This window comes from Mirounga angustirostris, unplaced genomic scaffold (genome assembly GCF_029215605.1).
Source record: "Mirounga angustirostris isolate CCGP_5_RB_7025 unplaced genomic scaffold, mMirAng1.0.hap1 SCAF_2, whole genome shotgun sequence".
Taxonomy (NCBI): domain Eukaryota; kingdom Metazoa; phylum Chordata; class Mammalia; order Carnivora; family Phocidae; genus Mirounga; species Mirounga angustirostris.
The window spans coordinates 86680228-86693995 of record NW_026991710.1 but is presented as its reverse complement, the minus strand read 5'-3'; positions in this window follow the sequence as shown (position 1 = coordinate 86693995).

Below are 13768 nucleotides of genomic sequence, written 5' to 3'. Positions count from 1 at the left end.
CTAGATTAATGTACCAGTTGTTCAGAAATGCAAATGAAAAATATTTATTTATTTTTTTTTAAAAGATTTTGTTTATTTATTTGAGAGACAGAATGAGAGAGAGAGCACATGAGAGGGGGGAGGGTCAGAGGGAGAAGCAGACTCCCTGCTGAGCGGGGAGCCCGATGTGGGACTCGATCCCGGGACTCCAGGATCACGACCTGAGCTGAAGGCAGTCGCTCAACCAACTGAGCCACCCAGGCGCCCAGAAATGAAAAATATTTAATTAGTTGCTTTATAGTTTTAAAATTATTGCCTGGGTGGCTCAGTCAGTTAAGCAGCCAACTCTTGATTTCAGATCAGGTCATGATCCCAGTGTCCTGGGATCGAGACCCATGCTGGGCTTAGTGTTCAGCAGGGAGTCTGCTTGAGATTCTCGCTCTCCCTCTCCCTCTGCTCCTCCCCCCTGCTCTCTCTCTCAAATAAATAAATAAGTCATTACAGAAAATAAAATAAAACGAAAGTATTGCCCACACATGGTAAAACAAATTAAAGCAGCACAAGATATGCAATTAACAGTAAGCCTCTGTTTTCCCTTCCTGTACCTTCAATTCCACTCCCTAGAAGTAATTCTATCAGTAAATACATCATGGATGCTTTGGCTGCAAAAACCCCTACTAATCCTGGCTAAGTTACATGAAGTTCAGAAATAGGCATCTCAGGATTGGCTCTGTAATTCGTGACACAGTCAAGGAGCTACCCTTCATTTACTATATCACACCTCATTGTCACTGGGTTGCTAAAACAGCTCTAGGCAGTACCTTTTCAAAAGAAAGGCTCCTAAGCAGGAAGGAAAGGGGTACAAGCAGAAAGAGCTTTCTCCTCATGCACATCCTTGTTACCTGAGGAGGGAAATTCTTCCAGAAGTCCGAAGTAGACGTGCACTTACCTCTCATTTCCCAGGCAAGAACTGAGTCACTCACTCTCCTATCCTAGGCCACCAGAAGTAAAAGAAAATGAGATTGCCGTGGCTGGTTTAGGTCAATCAGGACTCACTCCCTGGGGCCAGGCACAAGGCTGCCTGAGCAAAATTAGCTTTCTGTTGGCAAGAAAGAAGGGGAATGGGGAATGGATACTGGGTAGGCTACCACTTGCAATCACCAAAATGAATATGGTTAACCATGTCTTAATATCTGCCCCAGAAATTTTCTATATATGTTTAAGTATTTTTTTAAGATTTTATTTGTTTGTTTGTTTGTTTATTTATTTGATAGAGGGATAGCGAGAGAGAGAGAGAGCACAAGCAGAGGGGAGAGGGAGAAGCAGGCTCCCCGCTGAGCAGGGAACCCAATGTGAGGCTCGATCCCAGGGTCCTGGGATCATGACCTGTGTGGAAGGCAGATGCTTAACTGACTGAGCCACCCAGGTGCCCCTAAGTAAATACTTTTTTTTTTAAGTAGATATGCTATATATATATATATGCTCATATATATGTATATGCGCATATACACACAAATATTCACACATTATACTTCCTTAAGTATCTTACATTTTTTTTAGATAAATGAAGTACTCTATGCATGGTACTTAACATAACTAGTACATAGTAAGTGCCTTTATCAATGCTGATTACTATTATTACTTTACCATTATTACTTATAGTCTTTGAGACAATATACAACTTTTTAGAAAAAGAATGAGGATCATTTTCTAGCAGATACTACATTTTACTTTTCCAGTATCTTAAAAAATTATGCCAGCACTTTTATTTTGGGATATTGAATACTCCTAAAGATATTAGCTGCATAGCTCCTTTAAAGAGAGATAAGAGTTACTGTAGTTAGCAGTGAATTCCATTTAAATACAGTGAAATAATTTTGTGAATAACAGCTAGGTGACTATATGTTGACTTTCTGATGACTATCTAGCCACAAATATTTTCTAATCTTGTTAGTATGCAGGCAGAAGAAGGTGGTATTAAACATTTTTTGTGTATTTGCACAAAATATCATGTTAGCAAGTATATTTTCCATTATTGACAGATTTTTTTGGAAGGAAGAATGATTTCAGCACTATTTGCCTAATTCATGATGCATGGAGAATGTGAGAGTTATTTGAGAAATTCTTATGGAGGAGGCCAATATAGATACTGCAAGTATTTGACATAACTTGTTGAAAGCCTAGAGAGAGGGAGCAGAGCAGGGAGATCTCCTGAATTATCCCTGACATAGCATCCTGACCAAGGATCTAAGGTAGGCTTGCACCATAGAAAGTCCAGCTTCAGATGGCCCTTCAGCCCATAGAAGCTGACCTCTCATAGTCCTTAAGGTCAAATTGCAAAATGGCTTGTCTTTAAGGTAAAAGCTATCGTTAAGTCCCATTTTCTCTTGTCTCATCATTTTTCCTAAAATGTGTGGCTAAGTATGAAAACATTATGATTATATATGACAAATTATATGATCTCTCAGACTTCATGTTCTTCTATTTCCAAAACAAAGCGAGTTAAATTAGATGATGACTAAGACCTCCTTCAGGTCTGGAATTCTAAGTTAAAAATCTGGGTTTCTGGAAGTGATTGGTCATCAGAATCACCTGGAGGTAGTTCTAAAAATACAGATTCCTACACACTCCTTTCAGATATTCTGGCTCATTCATTCCACAAATGATGATGGAGGGCTTGTGTTACATTCTAGGTTGTGTTACAGTCTAGGTCTAGTTACAGTGACAAATGCAATATTACCATCGTGCCCCAGTTGCTACAGAAACTGGGATTTAACCCATTAATCTGTGTTTTAAAAATGCTCTTCAGGGCGCCTGGGTGGCTCAGTCGGTTAAGCGTCTGCCTTTGGCTCAGGTCATTGTCCCGGGGTCCTGGGATCGAGTTCCACACTGGGCTCGCCCTGCTCAGTGGGGAGCCTGCTTCTCCCTCTGCCTCTGCCTGTCGCTCCCCCTACTTGTGCTCTCTCTCGCTCTGTCAAATAAATAAATAAAATCTTTAAAAAAAAATGCTCTCTGGGGCGCCTGGGTGGCTCAGTCATTAAGCGTCTGCCTTCAGCTCAGGTCATGATCCCAGGGTCTGGGGATCGAGCCCCACATCGGGCTCCCTGCTCAGTGGGGAGCCTGCTTCTCCCTCTCCCACTCCCCCTTCTTGTGTTCCCTCCCTCGCTGTGTCTCTCTCTGTCAAATAAATAAATAAAATCTTTAAAAAGAAATTTAAAAAATGTTCTCCAAGTAATTCTGATAACTAGACTGTTTAGAGAAGCAATGTTTGAGCCCAAATGCAAAGAAGAAAAGAAGAGACATTTCTGAGGGACCATTTAATTTTATTTGGGATGGACTTAACTTTATATTCTGAGAAATATTTCCGTTTTTCACCAATGGAATAGCTTTTAAATGGCTTCTCTAAAACACACGTGTGTGTGTATATATATCTATAATATATGAACATAGATTGAAATGTCAATGTTAACAAGAAGAAAACACACACTTAACAGATGTAGTTACCAGTATGCTGATATTAGGTGAGGATATAACAAATTAACATAGATGCTTGATACATTAACTATAGACATTCTCATAAGTGAAAAGAAAATAATATTTGAGTTGAAAGGTTGAGAGCTCAAGTTCAGATTGCTTATGCAAATACGTGAGTTATTTATTTTGAATTCTTTTATTTACTTTGATTTGCTCTCTGAGGAATTTTTAAACCTCACCTACTTTAGTGTATAACAGTTTGAAACTTCAAGTGTTTGACTTTATGACCTATGAATGCTGAGATTTACAAACAGACATTCTACGCTTGCTAGGGTTATACAACTCCATTTTCCTTTAAATAATGCCAGACTGATAATTTACCAAAACAAAATAAATGAAAGAATCCCTGCTTCCATGCCATCGGGTTATAAACACAGACCATTTGATCTATGTCTGGGCAGTGTAACTCTAGGAGACCATGAGGATAAATGTTAACAAAAGGGCTTTAAATAGCTAACCCTTAATTGTCAAAATTTGTAAATCAGACCCTTTATCACAAGTTTTCCCTCTGTCAACACCTACATTCCAATATAGTCAATGAAAAATAAAAAGATACCATTCTTTTGGTCCGTCTCTATTCATTTCTAGTCTCTGTATCACTGAGGGTTCCCGCAGGTGATTCAAACGAAGAGACTTGACTGCAGGAACCACAGCAGGTATAGGCCGGGTGAAGGGAATAAAGAAGGAATGCGAGATTCTAAGAGAGGGGGAAAGAGTGGGAAGCAGGTAGACAGTTTTGTGTGTAAAGGGACAAGAGGGGGAAACCAAAGCCCAGACTGAAGCAATGAGGAAGAGCAAAGGCCCCGGGAAAGGAGCTGTAGTTGTTAAGGCACAGGGAGTACCAGAGACCCCCTCCCTGAAGCGGAGAGCAGAGAGGAGTACCCTTATGCTCTACCTTTCACTTTTCTGCACATGCTTCCCCAGTGTCAGTTTCTTGCACGCACCCGCAGGGTGAAAGGTGGTTAGGGGATATTGGTCAATTTCAGGAAAATCCCCACACTCTCTAAACTGGCAGACTCTCCAAAAAGACCATTTATAGTAGGCATTTAAAACTATGCTCCATTTTTTTTTGGTGGGTTCCACTCCAGCATGGAGTCCAACACAGGGCTTCAACTCAACCACCCTGAGATCAAGACCTGAGCTGAGATCAAGACATAGAGGCATCACGGACTGAGCCACCCAGGCACTCCTATTCTTTATACATGGACTATTTACTTTGTGGATCCATGACTTTTTTCAAATCTAAACCCTGTTTTGGGTTGCAAACGAGTTTTTATTTTCTATGTTTTAACTAAGTTCTAGCTGCAAGAATTAACATGCTATTAGTTGCCTCCTCTAATCAGTTATATTATTAGTAGTAAATTGTAAGCAAGGAGCCAAATCTAATACAAAAAAAAAAAAAGATATTTTGGATCAGCTGTAAATTGCTCCTCTAATTTAGTAAGAATAATCCAGAATTTTACTTTGGTGATTAAAATAGTAGGATTAAAAACCGATTCAGCTTATGTGCTGAACATTCCCTTATTATGGGGAGTTGGCTGTATCGTTATGGGACCTCTATCATCAGCGTGGGTGTGGACCCCAGTCAACACTCACACAAAAGCTTGTCTTCTTGAATACTTGGGTAATTGAAAATGCCAAGACACATTTTATAAATTCAGCAAGAAAAGAGTCATCATCGTGAATGCTGCTGAAAACCTGGATGAGTAATTGGCTTTGATATGGCGTGATCAAACAGCGGCAGCTCAATGTCATTGCCTAAGGCGGATGGCCGGTGTTGGGCAAGCTGCCGTTCGTGTGGTTTCACATGTGGCTCCAGAAGGGTTGTTAGTTACCCACTTCAGGGAGCACAGATGTCGTTGCCAGGACCTTACGTTCTTCCAACACAGTGTTATAAAAAGATCACAGGCAATTTAATCCAGAATGATAGATTGAACATCATATAAATGATTTGTCCATCCAGGAAGCAGAATGCCTTTCCCAGGAAATAACTTGAAAAAGGTAGCATTGGGACACTAGTATCACAAAGAAATATACTAGTTACTAGTTTTCAAAGGGTGATTTAATACAGTAGGGATTTTTTCGTGGAAAACCTACGTTTTCCAATTTTCATTTATTTTTCTCATGTGCAAAAGTCACCAAAGGTGTAAGGGAGGGGATGGGTGGTAGGAAGGCCTATCCAATTCCATTCTATCTGCAAGTTACAATTTAAGGTAAAAGTTGGCTATTTGTGCATTTGCAGTTATTTTCAAGTAACCTAAGTCAACTTTGTTTCATCATAATTTCAGCATTCACCATAGATATAAAAGCTGGGTACTCTGAAGATTTAGAAGAAACTGTTGATTGAAACAGAGTGAAAAATATGCTTTCCCTGTTAGGTTCCTCCTTTGCTTTTATAATCCCTGGTGCCCGATAAAATCCCCAATGGGTCTAAATCTGGATATTCATTACCTAATCCATTTTACCTGTCTTTGTTTCACATGTCTTAGCCCATCTATTCCAGCCCAAAGTAGCGAGATCTCTGGAAGCACCACATCCCACTGCTTGTTAGGTAATCTATATTATGTTGTGAGAAGGCCAAATCTTGATTCTAAGTTTACAGCAAATGTCTAAGTTTCCCATTTCTGAAAGCAGTGCTTCTATCCATCACTTTACTCCACAAAGAACTGAATGGCTTCTCACTGCCAATAAAATTATCATAAGATAATGGACTCACAAATTCATTTGTGGTTTGGTTCTCTTCACCCCCCACAACACACACACACAGAATGAGCAAGCCTGTATTTTTTTTTTCTTTATATAAGGGTCTGTTCTGTGTCTAAAACAGAAGCGACTTGGAAACAACTATCCTTTTTGCAAGTCTGTATTCATTGCTAAGGCAAAGCTATGTAAAAAAGACAAGGAGGGGAGAGAAAAGGATGACTCTGAGGAAGGCCACAGGCAAGAGAAAAATTTCCCCCAGACTGTGGAAAGTTGATCTGAGTCCAGGGGAAGAGCTGTGTAATGTGTCCAGTGGGAATGGACCTCAAGCACTTGGGTTCCCAGGAGAGCAACAATTGAAGATTTTTCTCAATTTGAAACTGGCATTAAATTCCTTAATTACGTGTCATAGACCATTCTGATAATATATGAATCTTTGGTGGGCAGGGTGTGTGATGCACAGTGCTGAGAATCATACTCCATTTCACATCTTTACCATTACTAGCTGCTGCTTAGAATAAATTATGTATCCTCAAAGAGCTTGAGTTCATGCATCTGTAAAACAAGAGATGAATACCCCCAGGAAAGGTTGTGAAATTAAGACATTATACACAATATGTGGCACACAATCAATAGAAATAAATGACTTAGAGTTAACTCTAGAGAGTTATAAAATTTTTTTCAAACACACACAAAATTCCCTTAGCTAACATTATTTACTTTCCCATCCTTTCAAAAAAATAAAAACCCTGGGTCAGGTTTTTTCTTGTGATAAGAATGCTTATTATGAAATCTACCCTTTAACAAATTTTTTTTTAATTTTTTTTTTAAAGATTTTATTTATTTATTTGACAGAGAGAGAGAGACAGCGAGAGCAGGAACACAAGCAGGGGGAGTGGGAGAGGGAGAAGCAGGCTTCTCGCTGAGCCGGGAGCCCAATGCGGGGCTCCATCCCAAGACGCTGGGATCATGACCTGAGCTGAAGGCAGACGCTTAATGACTGAGCCACCCAGGCGCCCCCCTCTTTAACAAATTTTTAAGTGCATGAATACAGCACTGTTCGCTAGAGGCACATATTGTATAGCAGATCTCTAGAACTTGTTCATCTTGCATAACCGAAACTCGATCTCTGTTGAACAGCAACTCCGCATTTCCCTCTTGCCCCTCTCAGCCCCTAACCACCACCATCTCTTCTTTTTCTGTGAGTTTGACTATTTTAAATAATTCACATATGTGGAATCATTCAATATTTGTCCTTCTGTGACTGGCTAATTTCCACTTAGCACAACATGCTCAGGTTCATCCATGTAGTCACATATCACAAGTTTTCGCCTTCATTTTAAAGGGGAAATAGTACTCCCCTGTATACATATATACCACATTTGCTTTATCCATTCGTCCACTGACGGACATCTAGGTTGTTTACACATCTTGGCTGCTGTGAATAATGCTACAATGAACGTGGGTGTGCAAACATCTCTCTGAGATACTGATTTAATTTCCTTCAAGTCTATACCCAGAAGTGGGATTGTTGGATCATATGGTAGCTCTATTTTAATTTTTTGAGGAATCCGCTTACTGTTTTCCATAGGGGTTGAATCATTTCACATTCCTACCAATAGGGTACAGGTGTTCCAATTTCTCCAAATCCTCGCCATCCCTTCTCTTTTATCATTTTGATGATAGTCATCCTAACAGGTGCAAAGTGGTATCTCCTTGTGTTGGGCCAGTTTTATGAACTGCTTTCTCTTCTAGCCCATTCCACAAGCCTTCCAAAGAACAAATAAGCAATATTCACCTAAAACATTAGTCCTTAATACATTTTGGGTCACAAGAGCACTTGGAGAATCTGATGAAAGACTTGGGACCCCTTAGCCAGAAAAATGCACACATACCATAAATAACACAAATTGTTTCTTGGGATGATGGGCCCCTGATACCTGTTTATAAACCCCAGTTTAAGATCACTTGCCCTAAATTAAGCTGTTCTCTGGCTTTCTCGATATCTAAAGATTTAATTCAGTGATTGGCAAGTTTTTCCTCTAAAGAGAGAGTACATATTTTTGACTTTGGGGGCCAGTCTCATTTGAAACTACTCAACTCTGCATTTGTAGTGCAAAACCAGCTACAGAAAATACATAAATGTGGTGCCTGGGTGCTCATCCATTTAAGTGTCCTACTCTTGGTTTCAGCTCAGTCATGATCTCAGGGTCGTGAGATCAAGCCCTGTGTTGGGCTCCATGCTCAGTGGAGAGTCTGCTTGAGATTCTCTCTCTTCCTCTCCCTCTGCCCCTCACCCCAGTCTCTCTCTCTCAAATAAATACATAAATAAATAATAAATAAAATCTTAAAGAAAATGCATAAACAAGTGAGTATGTGTTCCGATAAAACTTTATTCGTAATAACAGGCAAAGGGCTGGTTTTGGCCCTTGGATACAGGGTCATGAGTGGCAATCCATGAATTAATTCTTTCAAAAAAATTGGGTGGATTACAGTAGTTATGAACTGGGAAACTTTTGAACACATGCGCGTGCGCACACACACACACACGCGTGTGCACGCGCTATGAAAACCATACCAATCCACTGTAAAAGAGCAGGAGCTGCTGTATCTCTTTTCCTCTGGAATGCCTAGGATGGGATAAGAAACCACTGAGATGATCCTCTTCTCCCATTCTATTTGATAATAATCTTTTATTTGCTTCTGATGTCTTCTTTCAGTTGTTTTGGAACATCATCAGAATGATCCATTAGTGCTTCTTACCAGTGACATAAATTTATAGTACATTTTAATTTATGACTGGGGAGATAGGAACACACTCAGGATTTTGTCTGCATTTCTCTCTGCCCACATTCCACATGTCTTAAGGACAACAGGCCTCTTTAAGGAACCTGTTCAAGATTCCATCCTATGGTCTATTTTTTATTACTGTGTTTCTAAAATTTGGTCTTGGAAAGCACACTTGATGACATACACAGTAAAGACCTCCCAAAACTATAGCAATCTGAGTTTAAATTCTATACAGTAAACACATATTTAAGAGTCATTGAAAGAAAAAACTTGCAAGCACCTTGCTGATAGCTGCCAGCAAGTCTTCATGAAGAATAAATACTGTCAGACTAACCTGATATATTAGGATAAAAGTCCCAGGTAGATCAAGAAAAAGAGATGGTTCTAATTTATCTTGGCTTTAGGAAGGTTAGGTAATTCAGTTGCATGAGGCAATAAATTTAGAAAACACGGTCCAGACAGCATAACTGTTAGGTGAGAATACAAACTGCTAGAAGGTTAAAAAAAAAAAACAAAAAACAATACAAGGTGTTTTTCAAAGTCAGTTAGGAGCCTAGATTTTTTTTTTTTTTTAAGTTTTCTCACCAGCCTAGCTAAAGAAATAAAGGAGCCAACCCAGACAGTGTCTTCAAGTCTTCAAAAAATGCACCTTGGAAAAGTAATTCAAGAAGAAATGGAAAATATGAATATACCAATAATCATCAAAGAAATGTAATGAGCACCTCCTCCTTTTGTTCTGTCCCCAAATATACTACATGGTTTTATAAGCCAACAAGCCAAGCATTCAAGAAAGACAATCCTAATTTTATAAAAGCAGTTCTAGAGAACATAAAAAATATTTTTCAAAATCAGTCAATGGTGCTAGAGGAGTCTTGATCTTCCTACCCAAACCGGATCAGGATAACATCAGAAAGTGACAATAGCACTTATGAACAAAGATGATAAAATTAAAAATGAAATCTTAGTAACTGGAAGAATACTTATCTTGAGCAATTTAAATTTTTCCCTTTAACATTAGAAAATAAATTAATGGAATTAGCCTCACTAACATATGAGGAGAAAAACCAGATGTTCACCTCAGTGGATAGAGAAAAAGCATTTGCTAAAATCAGCAATCTGTATATGATAAAGCTGTATATGAATTGAAGGTAACTACCTTGTTCATATACAGCACCATGTTCAGGAATAAGAAGACTAGACATTGTTAAGAAGTTAATTCTTCCCTAAGAAACCTCTAAATTCAATGCAGTTCCAATAAGCCTTTCTCATGGACCATGACAAGCAGATCTTAAATTTTAGATGAAAGAGTAAAAGGGCAGGAATAGCCAAGACTATTTTAAGGAAGAAGAACAAGGCAGGGCCTTCCTCTGCCAGACATCAAGATTTAGAAAGTTTTAGATTATTAAGGGAATAATTGGCATTCATTATTCTGTTCAGATCACCTACTTCTTTCTATAATACATCCAAGATTTTCACCAAAGGAGGAGGTGGACATTGGGCTAGGTTTGGAAGGGAGCGTTAGAAATATTGAAAGACTTAGGAAATGAGACTCAAAAGTTAAAATTAGGACTGTTCAGTCTGATGCTAATTCTGACAATGCTATACAAACAGTAATAAAGAAAACGTAGGTTAAAAGTCATACTTTTGAAGTATATTCGAATTTAAAACAAGGAAAGTTAGTTCATAGCTGTTATTCTTTTCCACTAACATAAGCACCTGAGATGCATTTTAAATGTAGCCTGAAGAATTTGGCTAAAATGGAATTTCCTTGAGGTGAGATATGGAAAATACACTAAAGATTTACTGAGAGAGAAGGTACGATCTCTTGTTCTGGTATCTTAAAAAAAAATCAGATTGACTTTAATCTGTCAGGAAATTTGGGAGTTTAATTTACTAAAGGTGTTGAAATTCATAATTTAGCTACGTAACCTATTTCTAGTACGATTCTAGAAATAAGGTGCAGATGCTCTCTTAGGGTGAGACGGAGGGGAAATCAATCTATCTTAATTTACATGCATTGTTTCCTCTCTCCCCACACCTCCTTTCACTTCTCCAAATACACACACAGATGCTTTCCCAAAGTAACTGCTCTTAATTCAGCAGCAAACATGCCTTCAAGTAGTCAGTTAGGCATCTACTCAGAGTCTCGTTGTCATCACTCCACTTTGTGGCAGTTCTACACTCAAAATGTAATAAGGGATGGACAGTTGCCATTTAGCCAGGAATGTACTATGTATTTTTAGTCTCATTAAATTCAAAGTAAACTGTAGATGATTTATGAAGGATTGAATATGAATAATAGACAGGATTAAATCAAAGAAAGAAACAAGATGACTTTAAAATTTGCAGTGAAATAAATTTGATTATGTATAAAATTCACCTTTATTACTATTATAGTCAACTCCAAGTTGATTAAGTATATAAATCAGTTTTAACTATCTGTGGTAAATTTTTACCCCTATCCTGGATTTCCTTTCCTATCTAAGAAGTTCTAGTTTCCTTTTCCTAATTACTGAGAACTTCTTATGGGATATGGTTGTCGTTCTCAACAAAATATGTGCCGCATTCCAAAATTATATGGGGCTATCTATTATTCTCAGATAATTGAGTGAGCTATTCTATACAAAGGAGTAAGCATCATACACGAAAAATAGTCTGTGGGACTCCAAGGCTTTGCATATGCTCCCCTTTTGACTGAAATGCAGGCAGATGGTGAGAAATGATCTGTGACTGAGCCCAGTTGTCAGATATGTGAAGAGCAAGCTCCTCTTTTCTCATTGAAACCGCTCTAGTGACAGAGAAATGACATCCCACTGTTTTAGTTCTTTATGGTCATTCAGTATCACTTACAGATATTTATTAAGCACCCTGTTTGAGCCATCCTCTGTGCTGGGGCAGGTTTATCATGGAAAATATCAAACTAACATTTGTTGAGCACTTTATCTCCTTAAGCACATTCCCTTTTGCTCCATGGACAGGGAAATAACTTACCAGTGTCTTCTTCATAAAAACTATTCAGATGACATAGGCAGTAACTGTCACTTCTTAGTCTTCATTAGCACTGGATTTGCCAAACATATCTTAAAATATTAAACAAAACAAAGACAATACAAACCAAAACAATACAAAAGTCCCACATGCCTGATGCCTGAATATGTGTCTGCAGAGGAGAAAGGGGAACCTTATATGTATTTTTACCCCACATGGATGGTGTTAAAATATAATATTCATTCTGTAAATATTTACTGAGTTCTTACTATGTGCCTGAAGCTGGATTAATACTGAAAGGATAACGGTGGATAATACAGCCTGCTTGGGGCTTAGATTCTACTGAGGAACACGTAATAAACATACACAAATGTATCATGGGGAGACAGAGGCACTGGAAGAGGCCAATTCAGATTAGTCGAGCAGAAAGCCTTGTTCTAGGAGGTGCCACCAGCTGACACAGTATCCTACTCACATTATATAAATTCTCAGGATCCTCTGGATCAGCCATCCAGTAAATATTCTCCTCTGTTTGCTGCTGAATTTTGCATTTTCTTACTTGACTATAAACTGTTGTTACTTGGGTCACATAAACTAGACCTAAAAGCAAACAAATACAAATGAACAAAACCTGGCTTCTTTAGAGCACTATGAAAAAGCAAATAATGATTCTTTTATTGTAAATATTGAAAAAAAGATTCTAATATTTGGCTAATTCTTTAGTGCAGAACATTGAATTCTGTTACATTTTCACTTCCTTTAGATCAGTGATACCTAGTGTTATTTGTGGTCATGGATCCTTTTGAGAATCTAATTAAAACTATGGTCCCCGTCTTTAGGAAAATACTTGTCTGTTTTGATCTACGGGGCATAATTTTAGGAGAAGTTCAACTTTCTCTGTGTCTCAGGTCACAAACCCTTTCCCTGACCACCCAAAATAAAATTTACCCTATTACACGTCAAAATGTATTATAAGATGTAATAATTTAGTGGGTGTGATTCTGGTACAAGAATTCAATAGAAAGTAATACAAGTGAAGAAAGTCCCAAGTATGCTTAGTTTACTAAAGGCATCTCAAATCAATGGAAAAGTTGGATTTGTATAATGGTATGTGAAAGTAACTAATGTGAAAATAAATATTAGATTTCTACCTCAAACCATCCACCAGAAGAAATACTTGCTGGGTTACAGATTTAAGTATAAAAAGTAAAACTACTGAAGAACTAGAATACCAAATATATAGGTGGATTTTTTTTTTTATCACTGGGTGGGAAAAATCTTTCTAAGCAGAAATCACAAGGAAAAGAGTGACATATGTGACCAAATGTGTATTTTTAACTTTATAATAGCAAAACAAAAACACCTTCCTCCATAAAAGCCAACTTAAAAAATCACAATGCAATAAAACTTTACTAATATTTATAGGAAAGACAAAAGTATCAGATGAAAAATGAGTAAGAAATATGGACACAATACTTGGCCTCAAAGCAAGAACTCAATACATGTGTTGATTAAATTAATAAATGGATGAATAGGCAATTCACAAAATATAAATGGCCAATAACCATGTGAAAAGTATGCAATCACATGAATAACTTCAAGAATGAATATCAAAACAAAATAGCACTTTTGCCCATCAAATTGGCCAAAATTAAAAAAAAAATTGATAATGCTGTGTTGGTTAAGGGTTTAGGAAAATGAATAATTATATATTCCTAGGAGTAAAAACTCGTACCTTCCTAAAGGAATGTTTGGCATTACAGATCAAACACTTTAA